Here is a 22,574-nt window from a genome sequence, read left to right as displayed (position 1 = left end):
GAGTTTGAGTGTACTCCGGGAGTTGGTGATGGACAGGGAGGCCTGGCGTGCTGTAATTCATGGGGTCGCGGAGAGTCGGACACGACTGAGCGACTGAACTGAACTGAACTGAACTGAACGTGATGCTGCTGGGTGGCCTGTATTTTACCTGGCAATCCGCAAATGAAGATATTTAGGCGGAAGAGTTATAGCTCGAGACGCAGTAGGAGGGACTGGACCTCTAAAGACCTCCCCAGCTGTCAGATTCCAAGACTCTAGAATGAATTCCCAGTTCTACCAGAACCGTTAACAAGCAGACAAACTGCTCTGAATGTCAGCGTGTCACGTCCCCGTTTTTCTCTAGGATGGCTAATGAGCAGGGAAAACGCGGAACAAAAACCTGTGGAAACGTTCTGGTGTGGGAGATCAGCTCCTAAACGATGCAGACCTTTCTGAACTGCTAATGGGCTCTGGACTGGGCGCACACGACGGTGAGTCACATGGCCACTGGCCCAGATACAACTATGGACACCAACTCCACTCAACTCAAGGGCAAGCGGGGAGAGCGCCGGCCCAGGGGTTCGCAGGCGCCTGCGCTCGGCCGCGGCCCCGCCCTCCTCCCGCCTGACATCCGGGGCTCGGGCAGGGGCGTGTCCGGGGAAGACGGGAGGGAGGTGGCGGAAAGGAAGGACGTCGTGGGAGGCTGGAGGAGCGGGGCGGGAGGCGGGGCGGGGCGGGGGGCGTGGCGAAGCCAGCGCGCTGTCACGTGACGTGCGTGGCGACGTGTCGGCCATCTTGTGTTGTTGAGGCTGAGGACTGACGGGTTCCGAGAGTCTCCCCTGTCCCGGACCGCAGGTAACCAGCGACTCGGTCTCACTCCCTTTGCCCGGCTCCGCTCCGCGGCCCGGGCTCCGCCGGCCTGCCTGGCTCTCCTGGGCCTGCCGCCCGCTCTGGCGTCCCCGCCGCTCCGGCCCGACCCGGCCCCGCCGCATGGACACCCCCAGGCCGCCCGGCTGCCGCCTCGGCCGGCTGGGGCGTCAGGCGAGCGGACAGGTCAGGTGCGGGGCCGGAGGGAGCCGCCTCCCCGGCCGGGGGCACGCCGGGCCCTGGCGCGTCTCTGCCGTCGAGCTGGGGAGTCCCCTCCTCCCGGGCTCGTTGGCATCGCAGGGGGAGCCTAGGAAGGGAGGAGGATGATGGGTGGACAGTGTCAGGCCGGCTCGCTCAGGGCCAGAGGGCTCGCCTTTCCGCTACCTGCTCCTCCGGGCCAGCCGCCCGCTCAGCCTCGGGGTGCCCGGGGTAACAGCTGCTGCGGCCAGACAGATGCTCCTGCTCGCGCTCCTCCCCACACCTGGCCTCGGGGAGATGCGCCCTTGCCTGCCTCACCGAGCATCTGCACTGGGGAGACTCCTTCCGCGGCGAGAGGACTGGGTCTGGACCAGGCCCGAAGCCAAGGTGGAGCCATGATCGGAACCTGGGACGGAGGTCGGGAAGAGTAGAACCCATGGCAGCTTTGGGACCCGAGGCTTCACATCAGGTTGAAATGGGCATGAGCCTTGAGTGGCAGTAGTTCCCCACGAAAGCACTCAGAATTATTTCAGTTTTCTGGCTGAAACGTAAACCAAGCGACCTGGGAAGAGGGTATAGAGAAGCAGGTTGTCTGCCCGTGTTCGGGAAGCAGTTACGTTGCTTTGCATTTATCTAGCACTGTGGGTTTGTTTCTTTTTTAAAATTCTTTCCTTCCCTGAAAGAACACTTAAGCACATCTATTTTCTCTGTAAGAAAGGTAAGTATTTCAGTTTAACTTGCAAGAGATTGAGGAAGGGGCCGGAACCAGTGACCAGCTTCTTATCCAGTGTTGTGTACCTTGGATTATACTTACTCAGTGTTTTATACATTGGATTACAGGCAGTTTGGGTTCCTCGTGTGTATGCATGGAAGATATTTTTCCCTTATATAGTATTTCCTTTTTAGAATCTAATGATTTTCTAGATTAAAAAAATTGTCACCGTTTTTGAACACTAACTTTTATCCTAGTATTTTCTGCTCTGGCCTGTCAGAGTTTGTTGATTTCGAACACAAATATGTTGCCTCATTCCTTGATGTTTTTTGCGTTAAACTAGTTAGTGTAGTGCTCAAAGTGGAGCGTATACATTCTGTCCCAACAAATGTTGACTTCGGTAGAAGACACTAGAAAAAAGTTTAAAAAGTGGGATGTATCTGGAAAAATGTCACACAGTCCTTAATGTCACACAGAAATTTAACAATGGGAGATACACAAGTAATGGTCATGATTCACTAGAGAAGAAAAGGCTTTGAACCTTTTCTGTACTTGGCCTTTTCTGTACATTTTAGGATTTTGAGACTGAGAAGGGAGAAGGTACTATGTGCTTCCATTCATTTCTTCTGTCATTTGTAAATTAATTTATTTTAAAAATATTGAGATCGTGCTACACTATTAGGTGCTGGGAGCGAAACAGACCAAAAAATCCTGTTTCTGTGGACCTCATTCCTAGACAGGTAAATACATACTTTTAGGTAAGATATGGTGTAGTGATAAGTGATGTGGGAAAAAATGAGACAGGGTAATGGGATAATAGGGAGTTGGGGGAGGGGTTCATTTTAGGTGGAGTGCCCTGGGAAACCCCTAATGGGCAAAAACTAATAATGAGGAAAGACTTGACACAGGAACTTCCCTGGTGGCTCAGATGGTAAAGCGTCTGCCTGCAAGGTGGAAGACCTGGGTTCAATCCCTGGGTCAGGAAGATCCCCTGGAGAAGGAAATGGCAACCTACTCCAGTACTCTTGCCTGGAAAATCCCATGGACAGAGGAGCCTGGTAGGCTACAGTCCATGGGGTCACAAAGAGGCAGACACGACTGAGCGACTTCACTTTCACTTTGACACAGGTAACGGAGCTAATCCCTGTATCTCTGTGGAGGAGGAATGCCCCAGGCTAGGAATCGGGGGCAAAGGCCCTGTGGTAGAAACTGAAGGGAGCTGGTCAGGTGTGGCTGGGAAGGTGCCTAGGTAGTTTGGCCAGAGAGGCACGGCCACAAGGAACCTAGTGGTAGAAGTGTGCCAGCCCATTGGTCCTGATGAGTAGAGTTCAGTTGTCCTGGAGTCTTTTTCCACACCTCTGTGACTCTTGGAAGCCAGAATCTGGAAATTTGGCCCAGTGTGCCCACCCCTTTCCCCCCAGCAGGACACCCTTCCCTGCCCCAATTTGGAAAAATTGAGGGGGCTCATATATTTCAGGAAATTGTCATGAAATAGCTCTCTCAAAAGTTTTTTAAATGAGATTGATGATGACCTACCTAAAGGATTTTTCAAAAGAAATTGCTTTCTAAAAAGAGGGTCTTTGAAATATTTCAGACTATTTGAAAATGTAGAGAAGTGAATTTCCTTTGAAATTTAGACACAGATCATTAAGAAATATATCCTGGAAGAAGTGTTTTAATTCACATTTTTAATGGTAAAGAATTCCTCTTAATGATTTCTGTGTTGTCCAACCTAGTTTTAAATTTTCAGGGACTGGCCCACTAACTTGTTTGTATATCTTTTATAGCATCTTACATATGTAAAACTTTTTGTGTTGAGTTATTTGTTCATCAACTTTGATCTTTCAGACTATTTCTTCAGTACTTTTACACTGGTAGGCTTTTTTTTTGGAAAATGTTTTTTTCCTGGTTTTCTTTGAACTTATGTCCATATTCTTATTACTGAGCTCTCACAAATGTCTTCTTTCATTTTAATTCACTTCAGGAATTTAATATTTTGATTTTGAAATGTTTTTGTTGGTGAGTTGCATATATGTAAATTAATTTGTCTTGGCCTGCCTGAAAATCATGAGTCGTTAGGAATTACAGCTTCAGGGATAGTGATGCTATGGAGGAGGTAGTGTTTTTACAAATTGCCTTTCTCTCTTTTGTTCCTTTGGTGAATTTTTGAAATGACAGTTCCAAATTATGTCTTTGATGTCATATCGGTTCATTTGCTCTCATGACTTTGCATTTTAATATTCCATATGTCTTTTTTTTTTTTTGACCTTCACATTGGAAGATGACACTATTGGTAGTGATTGCTTTCTGGGGGAACCATTTTGGATGATGAGATTATTGTTGTCTTATTTATCTTTGCTTTTCTGTAGGATCTTTGATTTGTGCCATTTTTGAAGACTGATTTCATTTGTAGTTCTCCGTTAGCTTCTAATGACTAAATTTTCGGTACTTTTCTGTTTTATTCTATCTCTTATAGATTATAGTGGGACCAGTCTCATTAGGTTCCATCTCCAGCCTATGTTGGTGTTAATCCAGGTATATTAGAGGCAAGTTCAATGTCTATTTTTCTTCAACAGTTTGAATTGCCTTAACATTACTTGGCCATTATTGTTAAAACTCTGAACCCAGGTGTTTTTTTTTTTTTTTTCCCCTCCCCTTAACCCCCACTAGATTTTACGGTGATCAGGTCTTAGGATTTCCATTCACTTTTAATGCCCTGAGGAATTGCATGTCTTTAAAAATATAAGCAGACATACAACACATGCAAGTTAGTTAAGACTCCAATTATTTCTTGACCAGGATTGCGTTTTTTCATTTGTTTATGCTCTCAGATGACTGAGAAATGTACTAGATTAATTACACAGGAATACAAAAATGTTTCCTTTCTTGAATTGCCCATAATTTTATTTGAGGTTGAGAGAGAAGAGGGGAGATTTGAAAAACAAAAGAATATTATCCTGTAGCCAAAATTAATTTTATAAAAATACTTCAAAGTATGATATGCTTCCTCACCTCAAGCAATTAAGTAAGGAGCATGATTTTATATTTTCTGGTTAAATACAGAGTTTCCTTGAAGTTGAACTTTGTTTATACTTAAAATGGGAGATACACTAGAGCTTGTTCTCTTGAGTTAGGCCCAGAGAAGCGTTTGTTACCTAGGTCTCCCCTCTTTTGCTTCTGCTCGCTGTTATAAAATGTAGAGTGCAGTGGATAAAGTTAGATGACCTTTTGGACATTGCAACATGGCTACTTTTTTTCAAAATTAAAGATGAAAGTGCCTTTCTCAAGTTGCTTTCTTGCTTGACAGTAGAATTGTCAACTTTAATTAATTAAAAATTATTTTTTGACTGTTTAGTAGCAGCCTTCAAATCATCATTTGAATTTAGCTAAGAAATCTCTTGAAGCTATTGTTTCAGTTTGTCACTTGAAATACCACTGTCTTGTGGATGTTTAAGGTATTGTCTCATCAGAGCGTTAAAAGAAGGTTTTGATTTTGCAGCTGAAAGCACTTCTGGAGCTTTGCTCCTTGAACATTTTGGCAGTGGTCATACATATTGGGGCTCATTGATTATTTGCAGAGGATACATATTGTATTGCCGTCTTGCTAGCTCTCAGTTTTCTATCAGATATTTAGTAGTTTTAAATGAAAATGCCAAGGAATAATTTCCTGAAATCCTATAGTGGTGCTCATTTATTAGCTTCATCAGAACCACTTAGAACTTTGATTTAAAAAACATATTTTTCAGTTGCATTCCAGGGCTACTGAGACAGACTATTTAGAGTTTAGGACAGGGACTCTGGATGAAAAGCACGTCAGGTAATTATAATATTTTAACCAGGTTTGGAATCCATTTCTTATAAAGCATATTCATAGTAAAAGTTGTGTTTTTAAAGTTTCCTAAGAGATTGCTGGGTCATTTACTGTGATACTTTTATTATTTACAGTGTTAAAAGGACCTGAACAAAGTCTGCTCAAACTTCCTGCTGTGAACCAGCAGAACTTTTGAACAGGTGAGTTTTGAAGGGAAGCACAAAACTGAAGGCTTATGCAGAGAATTTTTGCTTTTAAGGCTCTGGTTATTTTTGTTCTTATTATTTCTCCTGAACTTACAGATAGTAAATAGAAGCAATTTCTCTGGTACCATTCATATCCCTTATGAACCATAAGAATAATCATACCTTTTCTGCCTTGATCCTGGGATGAATTTGTCTTAAGGTATCATAATGACTTTCGATGACATAAGACAGGAAGAGGAGTCCTCTGAGGGGAGAGGTAAGAGGGTATATTAAGGAACCCAAGAGCACTTAACTTCATGAAGGACATGAACCAGGAACTGGGACGCATTCAGGAGACAAAGTATTCCAGAGAGCACTTTTCTTCTTGCTGGCTAGTAGTTATCACCTCATGTCTCTTTGTATCTTACTTTAGTTGTCTTTCCACACTCTGGCCTTTTCTGCTTTAGCAAACACAGAAGAAAATTGCCGCCTCATTCCTGGAGCCACATATATAAACTCAAGCTCTAGTGTCACTAGCCAAATGGTTACTAGCTCAGTGTCCCCTTTTCAGATTGCTGAGAGGGAAAATTTGATAGATTGAACTTGGTCCAAATTTCCATCATTGGTCTAGTTAGTATTGCCATGGGGTTGGGGTCTTGAAAGGTCCCACTCCTTAGAGTGGTGGCATGTCTCAGAGAAAGTGGAATGTTGCCTTTTCTGTGCAGAATCACACAGAAGCTTCTAGGTGTTTTCCCTTTTCCTTGAAAATATTCCTGTATTTATCTTGACGGTTTTAATTTACGTGTCCTGAAGAGTTAAAATACATGTGTATATTTTGGTGAATGAGGCCTAGTACGTCTAACCAACCATTCCTGGAACAGTTGGTTCTAAGTGCAGTGTGTTAACAAAATTTCTTGATTTTGTGGGTTCAGAGGATCATGTGTGATAAAGGTTTTGTAAATAACTAAGCAGATACGTGGCTTAGTTTGGAAAAATTAATTGGTTATTTAGTTTACATTGGTTGCTTTTATAAATTTTAATTTATGTGTACTTTTTACAGTATTACGTAACACTTGGATATGAGGAAGTCTGTAGAGGATTTGAAGGGTAGGACTTCTGTGTATGAATCTAAATTCACATTTGAGTGGTAGCAGGGATTTTCACTTTTGGGAAAGGATCAGGGAGACAGCATAAACTTGTATTATGTGTTTTTGTATACTAGAGTTGCTAAATATTGAAGAAAAACTTTTTTTTAGTGGAGCATTTAGAAGTACTATATATTTTTTGTAGATTGTATGTACTTGGTGACATCTAATTGCTTAAGTCATTTTTTTATTACTCAGATCTTGTTATGTTAGTAAATTAATATATCAAGATTTTGATGAAAAGAATAGGGATTACTTTTATTTACTTTTATTAAAAGTGACCTGTTAAGAGATTGATACGTGGAGTGACAGACCACAAATGTGACTTCCTATGATATGTGTTTTTTTTTTTCAGGCAAGGTTTCTTTAGCAGATTGCAGCTAAATTAAATTTTTTTTTAGAGTGCTACTGTATTTTTGGCTGTGCTGGGTCTTTCTTGCTTTGTGTGGGCTTTCCCTAATTGCAGAGAGCAGGGGCTGCTGTTCGTTGTGGTGTCCGGCTTCTCATTGTGTTGGCTTCTGTTGTTAGGGGAGCATGGGCTCTAGGTGCTCCAGTTTCAATAGTAGTGGCTCCTGGGCCCTAGATCATGGGCTCAGAAATTTTGGCACATAGGCTTAGTTGCTCTGTAGCATGTGGACTCTGTCCCCTGCATTGACAGGTGAATTCTTACCTACTATGCCACCAGGGAAGTCTGCTAAATTAATTTTTAAGGTAGAAGAGTCCTTTCTCGTATTGTTCATTTTCTTTATAATATAGATGTTGAGGTAAAGCATGTTCAGGGTTTTGTGAGACTTTCACAGGCTCTGGGGAACCCTTTCTGGAAAAGATTGGCTTGTGGTGAGATTTCAAATAACATGGTCACGCTTATGGCATTGTAATTTTTCCTGACTAGTTTACTAGTTGCTAATTTTATTCTCCTTTCACCAAAAGGGGGAAAAAAGAAACATTTACATATTATTCAGAAGTATAAAGTGGGGAAAATGATGGTAACAGTAATAGCTTTTTGTGTGGTGATACTGTGCCCAGAGTGTTCTTTGGCAACAACGCTCTTTTTATTCTAGTTGTTCTGAACCTCGAGGAAGTCTTGGGAGCTCTAGCCTCTTCAGTATTGGTCCTTTGGTTTCAGAGACTGACAGAATTGTCAGAGGTATTGTTTTGGTACTTAATAATTGGTAAATCTTGGCTCAATCCTTGAAGAGATGGTTACATCCAGGGGATTTCATGGTTAGCCTCTAGAGATGGTTTTGCCCAGACCGTGGCTAATTGAGTAACTGGATGAAGCCATCTTGTGAGATTGGTAGGTCAGAGAACCTTAATTCATGTTCTAGAATCTGACACTTTTTAATCTCTTATATTAGTTCTGCTATTGTTAATGAAATTTTTGATAGTGTGCTATGAGAATATGTATTCTTCCCCAACCACAGGGCTTGGGGCTTCCCCAGTAGCTCAGTGGTAAAGCATCCGACTGCAGGTATAAGAGATGCAGGAGAAATGGGTTCAACCCCTGAGTTGGGAAGATCACCTGGGGAAGAAAATGGCGACCCACCCCAGTATTCTTGCCTGGGAAATCCCATGGACGGAGGAGCTTGGCCTCTCAAAGAGTCCGACACCACTGCGCATGCACACATGCAGCCGGAGGGCGGAGGGGCTCACTGTATTGCTTGAGTGATGAGAAGGAAGATAAGTTGGAGGATGGTGATAGTGGGACAGAGTGGGAGATTGGGAAAAGGAGAAAAAATTACTTCCACAGCTCAATTCCTCTGAAAATTGCAAGGAAAAGGAGGAAGAAAGTAACTAAGCAGTATTGAACACTGTGTCAGTATGTAGAGAAAAAGACTGTGGCCATTAAACAGAATTGTGGGTTTAATTTTCTGTCACTACCTGTAACTATAGATAAAGAAGCTAACTTCTTGGAACCTTGTTTTCCTTACTGGAAAATATATCCTGTGGTGATTTGGGAATTAAAAGTCTAAAATGTGCAGTACAGTTCCTGGCACATGGTGTTGATAAATAGGCTTTTAGTGATTGGTAGCGGGTATAATTGTTATTACTATGCAGGTAGATAACTTTTGATTGGAAAGTGTCATCTTTTAATTTGAATAGAGACCTCAGTCGGTTCTGTTTTTAAGTCTTTTGTCTTTTGTTTTGTTTTCAGTCCAACAAATTATTTGAATACCTGCTTTGTTCCAGGTGCTGGGCTAGCCATAGTGATGAGCAAAACACTGAAGGTCCTGTCTTGTGGGGCTTATAGCCTAGTGGTAGAGGCAATAAAGAAATCATATAAGTAAATCTCAGAATGTGAAAAGTTTCTCTGTCTTTTGAAAAATACATTTTTAACTTGAGATACTTTTAAAGTGTCCATTTGGATCTTGGTATTCTTGTCGTTAGGAATGTTTTATGTCTCTTGACGCTTTCAAGTGTATGTGTGTATCTTTGTTTAAGTTAATTTATATATTTGTTGTGTTATATTTTCTTCTTTCTCTGAGATAGATGCTCTCAGCTTTTTGATTTTAGATCTCCTTTACCTTCGTAAGAATGAGAGGACCTCAGAGAGCTTTTGGCTTTTAAGTTATATCTATCTTTAGCACATTGAGAAATTTAAAATGATTTATTGATTTAAAAATAGTAATAACTTCTTTACATGTTAACATAAGTATATTTTTAATGAAAAATACTAGTTTTCTAAAACATTTCTAAAAAATGTGCTGAGGAGAGTGGCACTTTTCCCTCTTTAAACATCACTTTTTGTGTCTGTCTTTGTTGAGGGCAGCTGGGTTCTCGTAGCGCAGCTGCATTCAGTCCATTGCTGTTGGTTACATTAGTTGAAGTATATGAAGGAAATTCATCCTCATGAAGCCATGTATGTAGTTGGAAAAGGGAGGAATATTTTAAGAGCTTTTTCAGATAATTGCAGATGTTCATTGATATTACACTAAAATTAGATAGCTAGTAGTTTTTAAAGGTTAGTTGCATTGTGATATTTGAATTACTATATATCAGTGCACTTTTATATTCCATTACATTAAAAGCTATTGGTCTGTTTTGTCCATTAAATGGATATTTTATATTACACAGTATCAAAAAAACCCCTCCACACTCGTTAATATCAACATGCATCAGAAAATCCTTTACTTAATGGAAAGTATAAGTACTAGAAAAGTCTGTCAAGCTCATGGTAGTGAATAGAAGTTTTCTAAAATTTTAACTTTTCTTAAAAGCTTAAGTTTTGTAATCGGCAGCAAATAGTTGTTCTCTTTAAAATGACAGTCTCACCTTGTTCATTTTCGAAAAAAGTGTCTGGTATATACCTAGGTCTGGATGATTTTATTTCTGTGTCAGCCCTTTCAGATCAATATGATGTTTCATGAACGGAAGTAGGTAGTTGAGCTTGTAACTCAAGGGCACCTAAGTGCCTTTCTTAGGGATGGTGGTGTGCAGCAGAAGTGCTTCATGTATACTTCTCATTTCATCACATTAGGAGTATTAAAAAGACGTATACACAGGAACCAAAATTAATTGGCAGCTTTTGCTGACTTATTAAGGGCATTCTTAGTAAACCTGGCTTTTCTCTTTCTCGTGAATATATGGCACATGGTAGTGAAGGACATGGTGAGTCCTAGCACATTTTGGTGCCATTACTTTGAATGGTGCTAAAGCTGTCAATAGTTTTACCCATGACTGCACTATGGTGCAGTGCCAACATAGTGAAAAATGCAGAGAATATCTTAAAATTAACATATTTCACAACTTGGATACCTTGAAAGAGTTTCAGAGAATTGCACTCTCGGGAGTGAAACATTTTTCGGTGTTACATTTATATATATTACATTGTCTTTTTAAAAAGTGTTTTCAAAAAGTAATTGTTTGAATTAGAAACTGGAATAAACATATTGAAGATTTTTAGATTTCAGTGAGGGTTTTTAATTCTGGGTAGATGTAGATCTGTTCATAAGTTGTAGGCAGTTATAAAATTCTCTTCCGTATTGGTCCCATTAAAAATAGTCTTCTATACCAGCACCATCTAACTGAATTTTCTGCTGTGATAGAAATGTTCTGTAAATCTGCACTGTCAAATACTGTAACCGCTAACCGCATATGACTGTTGAACACTTGACACATGGTTAGTGTGACTGAGGGAACCTGCATTTTTTAAAATGCAGAAAACCTTTACTTTTTTATTACAACTCAGTAGGGTTTACTTTTTTAATTAAAAAAAATTTTTTTTGGCTGTGCATCATGCGTGATCTTAGTTCCCCAACCAGGGATTGAACTTCTGCCTCCTGCAGTAGAAGTTCGGAGTCCTAACCACTGAACTGCCAGGGAATTCCCTTGGAGGCCTTATTTTTAAGAATAGTTGTAAAGAGGGAGGGGATAATGTATACATATAGCTGATTTATGTTGTACAGCAGAAACTAAAACACAACATTATAAAGCAGTCATACTCCAGTTAAAAAAGAACAGTTCTAGATTCACAGAGAAATTGAGAGTACAGTGCACGAGAGCTCCCACAGTATACCACAGCCAGGTTTTGTATTGTTAACGTCTTACGTTACTGTCGTGCATTTGTTATAACTAAGTAGCCAGTTTTGCGTATTCACTAAGTTTATTCAGATTTCCTTAGTTTTCCCTAGTCAGTTTTTCTGTTTTGGGACCCTGTTCAGGATACCACATTACATTTAGTCACGTATCCAGTCCATAGGCTTCCCTTGGCTGTGCTAGTTTCTCATACTTCCCTGTTGTTAGCAATCTTTGACAGTTTTGAGGAGTACTGGTTAAGTATTTCATAGAATGCTTCTTCCAATTAGCCATTGGAATTTGTCTAATGATTTTCTCCTGGTTATGGGTCATGGGTTTTTGGGAGGAAGACCACAGAAGTAAAGTGCCATTTTCATCATACCATATCAAGAACATATACTGTCAACATGATTTATTACTGTTAATATTGACTTTGATACTTGACTGTTATACTTTGTCAGGTTTGACTACTGTAAAATTACTCTCTTCCCTCTTGGAGGAACTGGAGGAACTGGAGTTTAAATTTTAATTGATTTAGCTATATGTGGTTTATGGGTACTGTATAAGATGGCACAGTTCTGAACAGTGTTTCTCAGTTTTAAATATTATCCAAAACTTTAACATCTATTTTAATAGATGTAAAGAAAAGCAGGGCTTCCCTGGTGGCTCAGAGGTTAAAGCGTCTGCCTCCAATGCGGGAGACCCGGGTTCGATCCCTGGGTCGGGAAGATCCCCTGGAGAAGGAAACGGTAACCCACTCCAGTATTCTTGCCTGGAGAATCCCATGGATGGAGAAGCCTGGTAGGCTACAGTCCACAGGGTCGCATAGAGTCGGACACGACTGGGCGACGGAACGGAACGGAAAGAAAAGCAGTTTAACATAAAAGAAATATAAAATGTCAAGTCTTGTAATGCGTTGCTTTCTGAGGAGGCAGTCTACTTATAGTAAGCTTAGTGTTTTTCAAAATTAACTTTTTGAGGTTTAATTTACATTCAATAAAATGCCTTCATTTTAATTATACTCATGCTGAGTATACATCTTGATAAGTTTTGAGAAGTGTATTTACTTCTGTAACCATAACGACAGTCAAGCTATGTAACATTTTCATCACCCCCAGAACTTTCCTCCTGCTTTTTTGCAGTCCTTTCCCTTCTCCCACCACTGATTTATTTTCTGTGACTGTAGATAATTTTGCCTCTTCTGCCAGTTTTATGTAAATGGAATTATTGCATATGTGTTCTTTTTGGTTCTGACTTCTTTTGCTTAGTGTAATATTTGTGATACGTCCATGTTGTTGCATGTGTCAGTAATTAGGTTTTTTTCTTTCTAAACTGATGAGACTAATAACAAGGTATGTTTATTATAGTATTTGTTAATCGTTTTATCTTGCTTTGGAGCTGTTAGGAATAAAGGTGACTGACCTTAGTTTCATGGCAGTGGATAGTGATTCAGATCGTGCTGGATTGCAGTGTTCATTTCGTGCTTAAATTGAAATTTAAGTTCTTATGATGAGAGAAGCCAACAGAGCATCTATAGTATTTTTGAAGATATATCATAAAAAAGTATAGTTAGCGTAGAAATTAGTAGTATTTTTGTGAAATTTCATATAGTAGTGTGTGATACAGAGAGGTGTAGACGGTTTTGGCTTACGATGATTTCCTGGGGAGGTGGGGAAGGAGTCGTTTGTTCTATAGCATAAATGTTTAGTAGCGAGGCCTAATTTTGCTTCATGAATTTTTGTCATTAGTAAATGTGTTAACAGATCATATTTTAAGAATTATTTTTAAAAGTTTGCATGTTTAAAAATGAAGAGAGTTGATATTGTCATACAGGTGGGTGCAGAAGGAAAATGTGTTTTTTGCTCTAATAGGTGAATTTTTCCTTTTATTTTTGTACCTTAAAGTTATTTTTTAAAAGGAGTTAATGTTGAAAAGAAATGAACTTTCTTTGACATTTATGTTGGGATTGTAAAAGTATTTCAAACAGGCAAGGCAGACACTTTCTGTGGGAGTAAAATGTACTTTGCTGTAAAAGTAATTGAAGAATATTTCTGCAAATCATGAAAACAGAAAAACAATTATTAATCCCACCTCATGAGCATGTCTTTGTCTGTTCTCTTTTTTAAGACAGTTGGCCCTCTGTATCCATGGGTTCCATGTTCTTTGATGTGGAGGGCAGAGTGTAGAGGATTTGTGCGTCTCTTGAGTTTTGGTGTCGTATAGGGTCTTGGGCCCAGTCCCCCTCAGTACTGAGGGATGACTGTGTGTATAGTTAGACTGTGTATGCCAGCGTTATTGTACCTGTATTATGTTGAGGGAATGTGCTGCTTTTTATGAGATTGTTTTCAGTCTTTTATAATTACAAGTGATGTGGTAAGTGTGGTTCCTCTCTCATGTTTGAACCTTCTCATTTTTTTACTTAGCTCTTTTCTAAAATTTGAAAAAATGAATTATTTTAGCCTAGTGCCTGAGTCTTGCTTCTTTTGAATGTGGACTTGTTTACAGTCTTAAAAGTTGATATATTTATAGATTATGTTATCAAGATAGTGGTATAAGGTCTTTTTAATGATAGAAATTTAAGTAGGGAGTTAATTTAGTATTATCAGAAGATTTGCCTTTAAAATAGTTTTGCTTCAGTCCATTAAAATATTTTTACTTGTACTGTTTTCCCCCCTTAGCTAAACCATTTTTGGTTTATTGTAACCTTTTTAAAATTGAGGTATAAAATATAGTAAATATGTGCACAAATCTGAAGTGTATAGTTGGAAAATTTTTTACATAATGTATGAGTTCTGTAGTCACCAGCTAAATCAAGATAGTGAGCATTTCTGGCACTCCAAAAAATGTCCTCTTCTCCTTCTCAGTAAGTAGTCCCTGTTTCCATGGTGAACAGAGTTCAGACATCTGTCAGAATTGATTATTTTACCTGTTGAACATCATAAAAGGAATGTTACAGTATATATTCTTTGGTGGCTGGCTCCTTTTGCTGGACACAGTCATGCAATATTGTTGCAGGTATCAATTAATTTCTTCTTCCTTAGTATTTTGTTGTGTAAATATGTACAATTAAAAAAACTTTATTTTGAAATAATTTCAAACAGAAGTACAGAAAAGTTGCAAAAAATTACTTAAACTTTCATATGCCCTTCACCCAGTTTGGTCACCATTTTTAACATTTCCTGATAATAAAACTTTAAAATTCTTGTAGAGATGGGAATACCAAGCTACCTTACCTGCCTCCTGAGAAACCTGTATTCAGGTCAAGAAGCAACAGTTAGAACCGGGCATGTAACAATGGACTAATTTAAAACTGGGAAAGGAGTACGTCAAGGCTGTGTATTGTCACTCTGCTTATTTACTTATATGCAGAGTATATCATGAGAAATGCTGGGCTGGATGAATCACAAGCTGGATCAGCAACCTCAGACGTGCAGATGATACCACCCTAACGGTAGAAAGCGAACAGGAACTAAATAAAGAGCCTCCTGATGAAGGTGAAAGAGGAGAGTGAAAAAGCTGACTTAAAACTCAACATTCAAAAAAACGAAGATCCTGACATCTGGTCTCATCACTTCATGGCAAATAGCGGGGGAAACAATAGAAACAGTGACAGACTTTATTTTCTTGGGCTCTAGAATCACTACAGACCGTTACTACAGCCATGAAATTAAAAAAATGCTTGCTCCTTGGAAGAAAAGCTATGACAAACCTAGATATTGTATTAAAAAGCAAACATTACTTTGCCGACAAAATTCCATCTAGTCAAGCTATAGTTATTTCATATGTATGGATGTGAGAGATGGACTGTACAGAAGTCTGAGCACCAAAGAATTGATGCTTTTGGATTGTGGTGCTGAAGAAGACTCTTGAGAGTCCCTTGGACAGCAAGATCAAACCAGTCAATCCTGAAGGAAATCAGCTCTGAATATTCATTGAAAGGACTGATGCTGAGGTTGAAGCACCAATACTTTGGCCACCTGATGCGAAGAACTGATTCATTGGAAAAGACCCTGATGCTGGGAACGATTCAAAGCAAGAGGAGAAGGGGACGACAGGGGATGAGATGGTTGGATGGCATCACCAACCCGATGGACATGAGTTTGAGCAAGCTCAAAGAGATGGTGAAGGAAAGGGAAGCTTGGCATACTGCAGTTCATGGGGTCACAAGGAGTCATACATGACTTACGGACTAAACAGCATATTTGCTTTACCTCTAATTTTCTTTTTTCTTTCTCCATATATGCAGATATATATAATTTTAATATAATTTTAAATTTTTGTAGTTTTTTTTCTGTTCCATTTGAGAGTCTGTTACAGACCTCATGCTCCTTTTCCTCCAGACATTTCAGTGTTATTTCCTAAGAATGAGAACATTCCTCTACATAATCACAGTAAAAATTTCAAAACCTTAGAAAAGTCTAACATTGGTATAATACTGTTGTCTAATCCATATTGCCTATTCAAATTGTTCTAATTATCTCTTTAATGTATCTTATAGCATTTTTTTTTTGCTGGTTCAGGATGGAATTAAGAATCATACTTAAACTTAGTTTTTATGTCTCTTTAGTCTCCCTTAATCTGGGATGGTTCTTCAGCCTTTGTCTTTCATGACATTGGTATTTTTGGTGACTATGGTAGGTTGATTTTGTGCTGTCATTTTGGATTTACCTGATTTTTTTCAGAATTAATTTCAGTTTATGCATTTTTGTCAGGAATATAACGTTAGTGATACTGTGTCCTCGTCAGCGTATCTCATCTGGAGGCACGTGGTGCCGGTTGGTCTCATTATTAGTGGTGTTACCTAAGTAACAGCCTAGTGGCAGGGATGCATAGGTCAAGGTGTGTGGGAAAGGGTGCATCAGAGTGCTTTGCGCCATCCTTCCCACGTCTTCACCAGCCTTGAAACTCCCGTTTATTTGCTTATTCATTCACCTGTTGATGGACATTTGTGTTGGTAAACATGATAGCCACGTGTCAGGTCTGAATAAAGCTACTGGGCATATTTTATGCTCATCTCTGGGTAGAAATTGTCCTTGAGTGTATGCCTAGCAGTGGATTGTGGGGTCGCCAGATAGGTGTATTATTTAGATGTAATAGATAACTGCTAAACTGTCTTTTGAAGTGGTTGAACTAATTTGCAGAAGTGGAGTTATTAATCTTGTGTTAATCCAGGTCTGGCTAAGATACGAATAGCTGGTTGCTGGAGTAGGCACACAGCTAATTAATTATTTGGTACATCTAGAGTGCTAGGGGAGTAGTTCTTTTTTCTGCTTTTGGGAAAGGAAAGGTGGGGAAGATGGAGGCAGATTCAGGTTCTTGGTGTTTATTCTGTGTTAGTCTTTTGACAGACTCTGCGTAGTACTGGCTGAACTTCATCCCAGGTTTGCCATAGGTTTTTTCTGGGCAATTTTTACATTGATACTGGAGATATGCAGTATTAGATAATTTTTTAAAGAAAGATTCAGGGGTTTTCAAAGGAGCGTGTGTTTTGGTATGTTAGTAGCATAGTGGTAGCTAATCAATATATCAAGACTTCTCCTGGGAAGCAGTATTGGGGAACACTTTAAGAGTAGAACACGAGTCATTGTGCCAGGTTTTGATTCTGCGTTGGCTTCTGATTTGTCTTTGTCCAGACAGAACTTAGTATGTAGAACTGTAGCTTCCTCATGTTGATAGTGATCGTGTGTGCCCAGAAGTCATCTGGCTACTCAGCACTGTGCCAGGTAGTGAGAAAATGGTAAACTTAAGAGCTGAGAGGCCAGGGTCTCTCTTTTCTTTGTTGCAGACCCAACAATATAAAAGAGCTATGTTGATTTCTTCTCTGTTCACCATTGAGCATATATTTGCACACACAGAGAGTGATAGATGAGGTCCCAAAGAGGAGTTGAGAAAGTTCAGGAAAGCTAGAAAAATATATAGAAAAAAAGAAAAATAATTATATACTAGTAATTAGTGCTAGCGAGGGCTGATTTAGTGTCTTTAAGAAGTTGACAAAAAGGCCAGATTAAATTCTTTGTCAGGTGTAGGATGACTGTCAACTTTCTGGTATTAACTGCAAAATAAATATATTACTTGAATTCACTTATAAGGAATTTTGAATAATGGGCAAGGTCTGAAATAGCGGTTATATAGAAATGGCCTCTCGGCTATTTTTAAGTCAGCTGTGTTTAAAATTCGAGGGTAGCCCTTTCTCTGAGGTCCTTATCCCTAGAATTGGAGTAGCGAAAGGAGAGGAGGGGCCGGAGGGAGGGAGGGAGGCCTTATTACTTCTCCGTGTGTTAAACTTCTCACAGGATGTTTTTCAGTGTCATTAGGGTTACTGAGGCCCGTCTTGCCCTGATAATTTGACATTTTACCTTCCCTTTATCCCTCTGAGGTTCTCTCACTGGTGTTTTCCTGCCCAGTGGTAGGTGCATCAGCAGGCAGCATCAGGATCTTCATCCTCTTCCATTCACGTGCCAGTTCTGTTTCTTTAGTCAGAGGACCATTAAACCCGAAATGCTTCTGTTGTCTCTAGTTATTAATGCCTTACACAGACATTTTCTGGTTTAGGTGGTAGATTATAATCACTTCAGTGATTGTTCCTCCTGCTTTGTGCATGGTCTCTTTTCCTCTGACATTCATGCTGTCTGACAGTACAACGGTCTCTTCCCCTTATTATCATCAGATCTGGACCCTGAGGCATCATCCTTCGTTTTCGTCTTTCTTCTCTCTGCCATTTTCCTGAGGTTACTTCAGAGTCCATGGGGTGACCCATCCAGTCTTGCCAGGCTCCTGATTCCATGACTTACCTCGCGCCTCTTATTCTTCTCGTGCTTTCATTTTTGTCTCTACCATGCCTGCTTTTTGACATCACCAGCATCTCGGATTTGTAAACTCTTGTTTCTTTCTTCCTCATTGTGCCGCAGTCACGCTTTTGCCAGTGCCTTCCCTTTGCCTTTTTACTCTTCCGTTTATTGTGGTGGCAAAACCCTAAGCCAGATTCAGTCATGTCGTCAGCTCTGTCTCAGGCGAAGTTGGAGAAGGAAGCCCACGACCATGCAGGTAGGTGCCATCTCCATCTTGATTGGGCCTTCAGAACTTCTGTAGGTAACTGCAGTGTGGTGTCCTGGATTAGATGCTGGAACAGAATAAGGACATTGTTGGAAAAACTGGTTAAGTCTGAGTATAGTTACTAGTGTTGTACCAATGTTGGTGTCTTAGTCATGACACGTACACTGTGGTAATGTAAGTTGTTTGTGTTAGGGGAAACTGATGGAATTATCTGTAATATCTTTGTAACATTTGTATAAATTCATGTGTACTAACTGTGTGCTAAGTCGCTTCAGTTGTGTCCGTCTCTGTGTGACCCTGTGAACTGTATAGCCTGCCTGGCTCTTCTGTCCATGGAATTCTCCAGGGGTTAATACTGGAGTGGGTTCCTGTTTCCTTCTCCAGGGATACATTAAAAATTATTCCTAAATTTTATTTTATAAAAAAACAATTACTATTGTAGATCACAGCAGCTACCATTTCTGCATTCTTCTCAAACCTTACCCTGTCACCTGTTGTCATTTGCCTACTTATCTGAGAAAATTGAGGCCATCGAGTGTGAATTTCCCGCAACTTGCTATTCCCCCACGAAAAGCTTGCAGATGTCTTCAGTCATTTGAACATACTTTGCTCTTGTCACATGTGGATAGGCATAGCGTTTTTTTTTCCCCATTTGTTCTTTGAAGTCCTGTCCAGCCTGCCTTCTCACAGCTGCACTTCCATTGTATTTTTGCTAAATTGTTTCTTCACTTTTTGATTGTACTAGTACTTTTCCTTTAGGATATTTTCCTCTAAAGTGGAAATTTTCTTTCTATTCTGCTTCATTTCTCTTTGTTTTTTCACAGCTAAGATTCTAGAAGAAGTCGACTGCGTTCGTAGTCTTCCCTTTCTCACCTCCCAACCTCTGAACTCTCACTGTGCTCACCATGCTTCTTTAATTGCACTCTTCAAGTCACCAGGGACTTCATTATGGAAGCCAGTGAAGACTTTCCAGTCTGTCTCTTTTTTGACTTCAATATTTGAGACTTCTGAATCCTTCTATTAATATATATATATATATATATATTTGGGCCAGTGTTTTCTTTATTTTAAACACAAATTAGTGACTTACTAGGACAGAGCCTCGTAGGCTGCAGTCTGTGGGGTCACTAGGGGTCAGACACGACTGAGCAACTTCACTTTAACTTTTCACTTTCACACATTGGAGAAGGAAATGGCAACCCACTCCAGTGTTCTTGCCTGGAGAATCCCAGGGATGGGGGAGCCTGGTGGGCTGCCGTCTATGGGGTCACACAGAGTCGGACACAACTGAAGTGATGTAGCAGCAGCAGCAGCAGGAAAAGAATTACTCACAATTTCACCATTCGGAAGTAAATATTACACCTGGGGGCATATGTAAATACCCACTAAGAATGAATTTTAAGATGTGTTGATTGTAGTTATATCCTCTGTATCCATTAACCTGTCTTGAACACTTAATATATTGTTGACATTTTTTTCATATCAGTGAGTATGGTTATTGTCACTTCTCTCTCTTCTCTCCTGGTATGTAGATCCATGCTGTCTGTTGGGTTACTGATACCTCTCCTTTCTTTTAACTCTTGCTGATTTATTTCCTCCTGGTATACTGAATGATCTTTCTAAAGTGTGAATTTCATTGTGGACACTTTCTGGCCCAAATCTTTTCATAGCCTTCCATTGCTCTTGAGACGTAAAATACAAAGACTTCTGTGATACGACCATGCTTTTTCAAACTGCACTTTAATTTTTAGCCTTATTGAGCTAATGGATAATCAGATAATCTCCCCAAAGAACCTAGTTGTTTTTCCTTTCTGCTTTAGATAAAGTGGATGTGGAAGAAGCTAGAGTCAGTGAATTTGACTTCAGAAAGGTTAGGGCTAAAGATACCTAACCGCATGGTCTTTTTTTCCTTCCTGTATCCTCGTGCGTGGTGTATGGTGAGACTTTGTCTTGTCCCTTCTTGACCTCTTCTTTGGGATAGTTTTATGCAACATTTGGATACGAGTCTATAGATTTGCTTCCAAGTCTCTGTCTCTCATTATGACTCCACACTGGAGTTCAAGATGTACATGTATATTAAGTTATTTAGGATGGCTCCTCACGTTTGTTTTGTCTAAAATGGTGTGTCCTTCCTCCCAAATTTCTTTTCCATTTTTTCTTTCCTTTCAAGGTTTTCTACAGTTTCAAAAAGCACCCCACCCCCAGTATTGCATGCTATACAGATTCCATTCCGTTTTTGCATCCTTTGGTCAGATGTTCCTTCTTGTCCTTTGGGAACTATTTTATGGAGTGTTTATTTGAATGTATCCTTGGTTTTGTATAAGCCACTGTAAAGGAAGGAGGAGGTGAGGGTGGGCCTTCTAGGGTAAGGGAGTGGCAAGCCTGAACCACAGAAGAAGGAGAATGCAATAGAGAGTTGAAAGTTATCATTTGGCTTTGAGTTTGGAGGTGAAACAGTGGAAGGTTGAGTTGAGAAGGTATAGATTGTCAGATTGATGGAAGCCTGAAAATATGAGGAGTTTTGACCATACACAAAGGGTTTAGAAAGATTGATCTTGTTGGATGTAATCAGAGCTGAGTCAGGAAAGCAGATTAGAAATTTTATTGTAGTAATCCAGACATGGGTTAACAAAAGTTTGGCTGTAATGAAAGAATGCAGGTGGAATCTTGAAGGGAGGTTGACCAAATTTCAGGCAAAGTGATTACATATGAGGGACAGAGAAGAGGAGAGAGCTTCAGATGATTCTAGGCTTTTGAGCCTGACTGACTAGTAAACTGAAAACAGTGGTGTGTTAGTCACTCAGTCGTATCCAGCTCTTTGCAACCCTACGGACTGTAGCCTGCCAGGCTTCTCTGTCCATGGTATTCTCCAGGCAAGAATACTGCTGTGGGTTGTCATGCCCTCGTCCAGGGGATCTTCCTCACCCAGGGATCAAACCTATGTCTTGGTCTCCTGCATTGGCAGGAGGGTTCTTTACCACTTGTGCCACCTGGAAAGCCCCAAAATAGTGATACCTTGATTAGTTGTTGATTAGACAGATATCCAAGAGGAGCAGGCTGCTGGAAATGCCACATAGGTCATGGGAGAAAAAAAATCTGTAATTCACAGAAGGGGTGGAATTTGTGGGAGAATTTTCATTGCCCTTGCTGTAATAACACCCTCACTTCTTGCATGTGCTATATCAAGGTGAAAATGAAAATGTTAGTTGCTCAGTTGTGTCCGACTCTTTGTGACTCCATGGACTGTAGCCCACCAGGCTCTTCTGTCCTTGGAATGCTTCAGGCAAGAATACTCGTGTGGGTAGCCATTTCCTTCTCCAGGAATCTTCCTGACCCAGGGGTTGAACCCGGGCCTGCCACACTGCAGGCAGATTCTTTACTGCCCCTATTTTAAATTCCCCATGATTTAGTCAGCAGAGTTCTACCTGAAGTACTAGTGGAGAGCGCCATTGTAAATAAGATTCAAGACAATATCTAAACAGAATTTATAGTTAAAGAACCCATGGGTACACTGAGGGAAGTTAGGGGAGTAACTTGGGGAATGGTAACTAAATTGGAAAGGGGTAAAGATGGGGAAAGTGTATCTGTAAAGGACTGGTCACGGAAGACAAGGGAGGAAACAGTTTCAAGAAGAAGACTATCTAAAGAGGCAGAAGAGCATGGTGGGGGCACAGCCTACAGAGTTGGTTCAGCTGTTTTCTAATGATCACGAGTCTCCTGGGGGTCTGAGTTGACAACATGTAGCTTGGTGGGATTTAAATGGCGGCAAAGCTTATACTCATTTTGATACTTCACTGCATACTTAGAAGTGGCAATTGAGAAATAAGTCCCACTTTCTATTCCAAATAATTTATAATTTAGAGACATCATGTCAGACAATCCAGTACATAGAAATGAATCTATTAGAACTGGGCTCATTTAATTTGATTTGGAAGGAGCAATCTGGGGTGGGGGATTCAGAATTAGAAGCTATAGTACCTTAAATTAGATTTAACAGTCATAACTTTTAGATTTCCTGCTTTAATTCATAAAGGAAAATGAGCAGAACACCATTCTGAGTAATGTAGGTCTCTTCAGTTGATAATTAAATTGCTTGGATTACTGTCTTA

The 22,574-nt window shown here is 40.1% G+C and overlaps 1 protein-coding gene across 6 annotated transcripts in view; it reads left to right on the top strand.

The window, feature by feature from the left end:
• Positions 1-742: 742 nt before the first annotated feature.
• Positions 743-22,574, top strand: part of GIGYF2 (GRB10 interacting GYF protein 2) — a 130,232-nt gene continuing 108,400 nt past the window's right edge. For 3 of the 6 annotated variants that reach the window (XM_088835120.1, XM_055403504.2, XM_055403500.2), the window contains exons 1-3: positions 743-834; positions 4,233-4,302; positions 5,702-5,767. The gene's annotated coding sequence lies outside the window, so the exon portion shown is untranslated. Of the gene's footprint in view, positions 835-892; positions 2,497-4,232; positions 4,303-5,701; positions 5,768-22,574 lie in introns of those variants that run through there. The other 3 variants (XM_055403503.2, XM_088835119.1, XM_055403501.2) reach the window with 3 other exon arrangements.

Source organism: Moschus berezovskii, chromosome 4, assembly GCF_049115385.1.
Source record: "Moschus berezovskii isolate FMDL1 chromosome 4, NW_MosBer_1.0, whole genome shotgun sequence".
Taxonomy (NCBI): Eukaryota; Metazoa; Chordata; class Mammalia; order Artiodactyla; family Moschidae; genus Moschus; species Moschus berezovskii.
The sequence above is the reverse complement of the archived record's forward strand: the minus strand, read 5'-3'. Positions and strand labels throughout refer to the sequence as shown.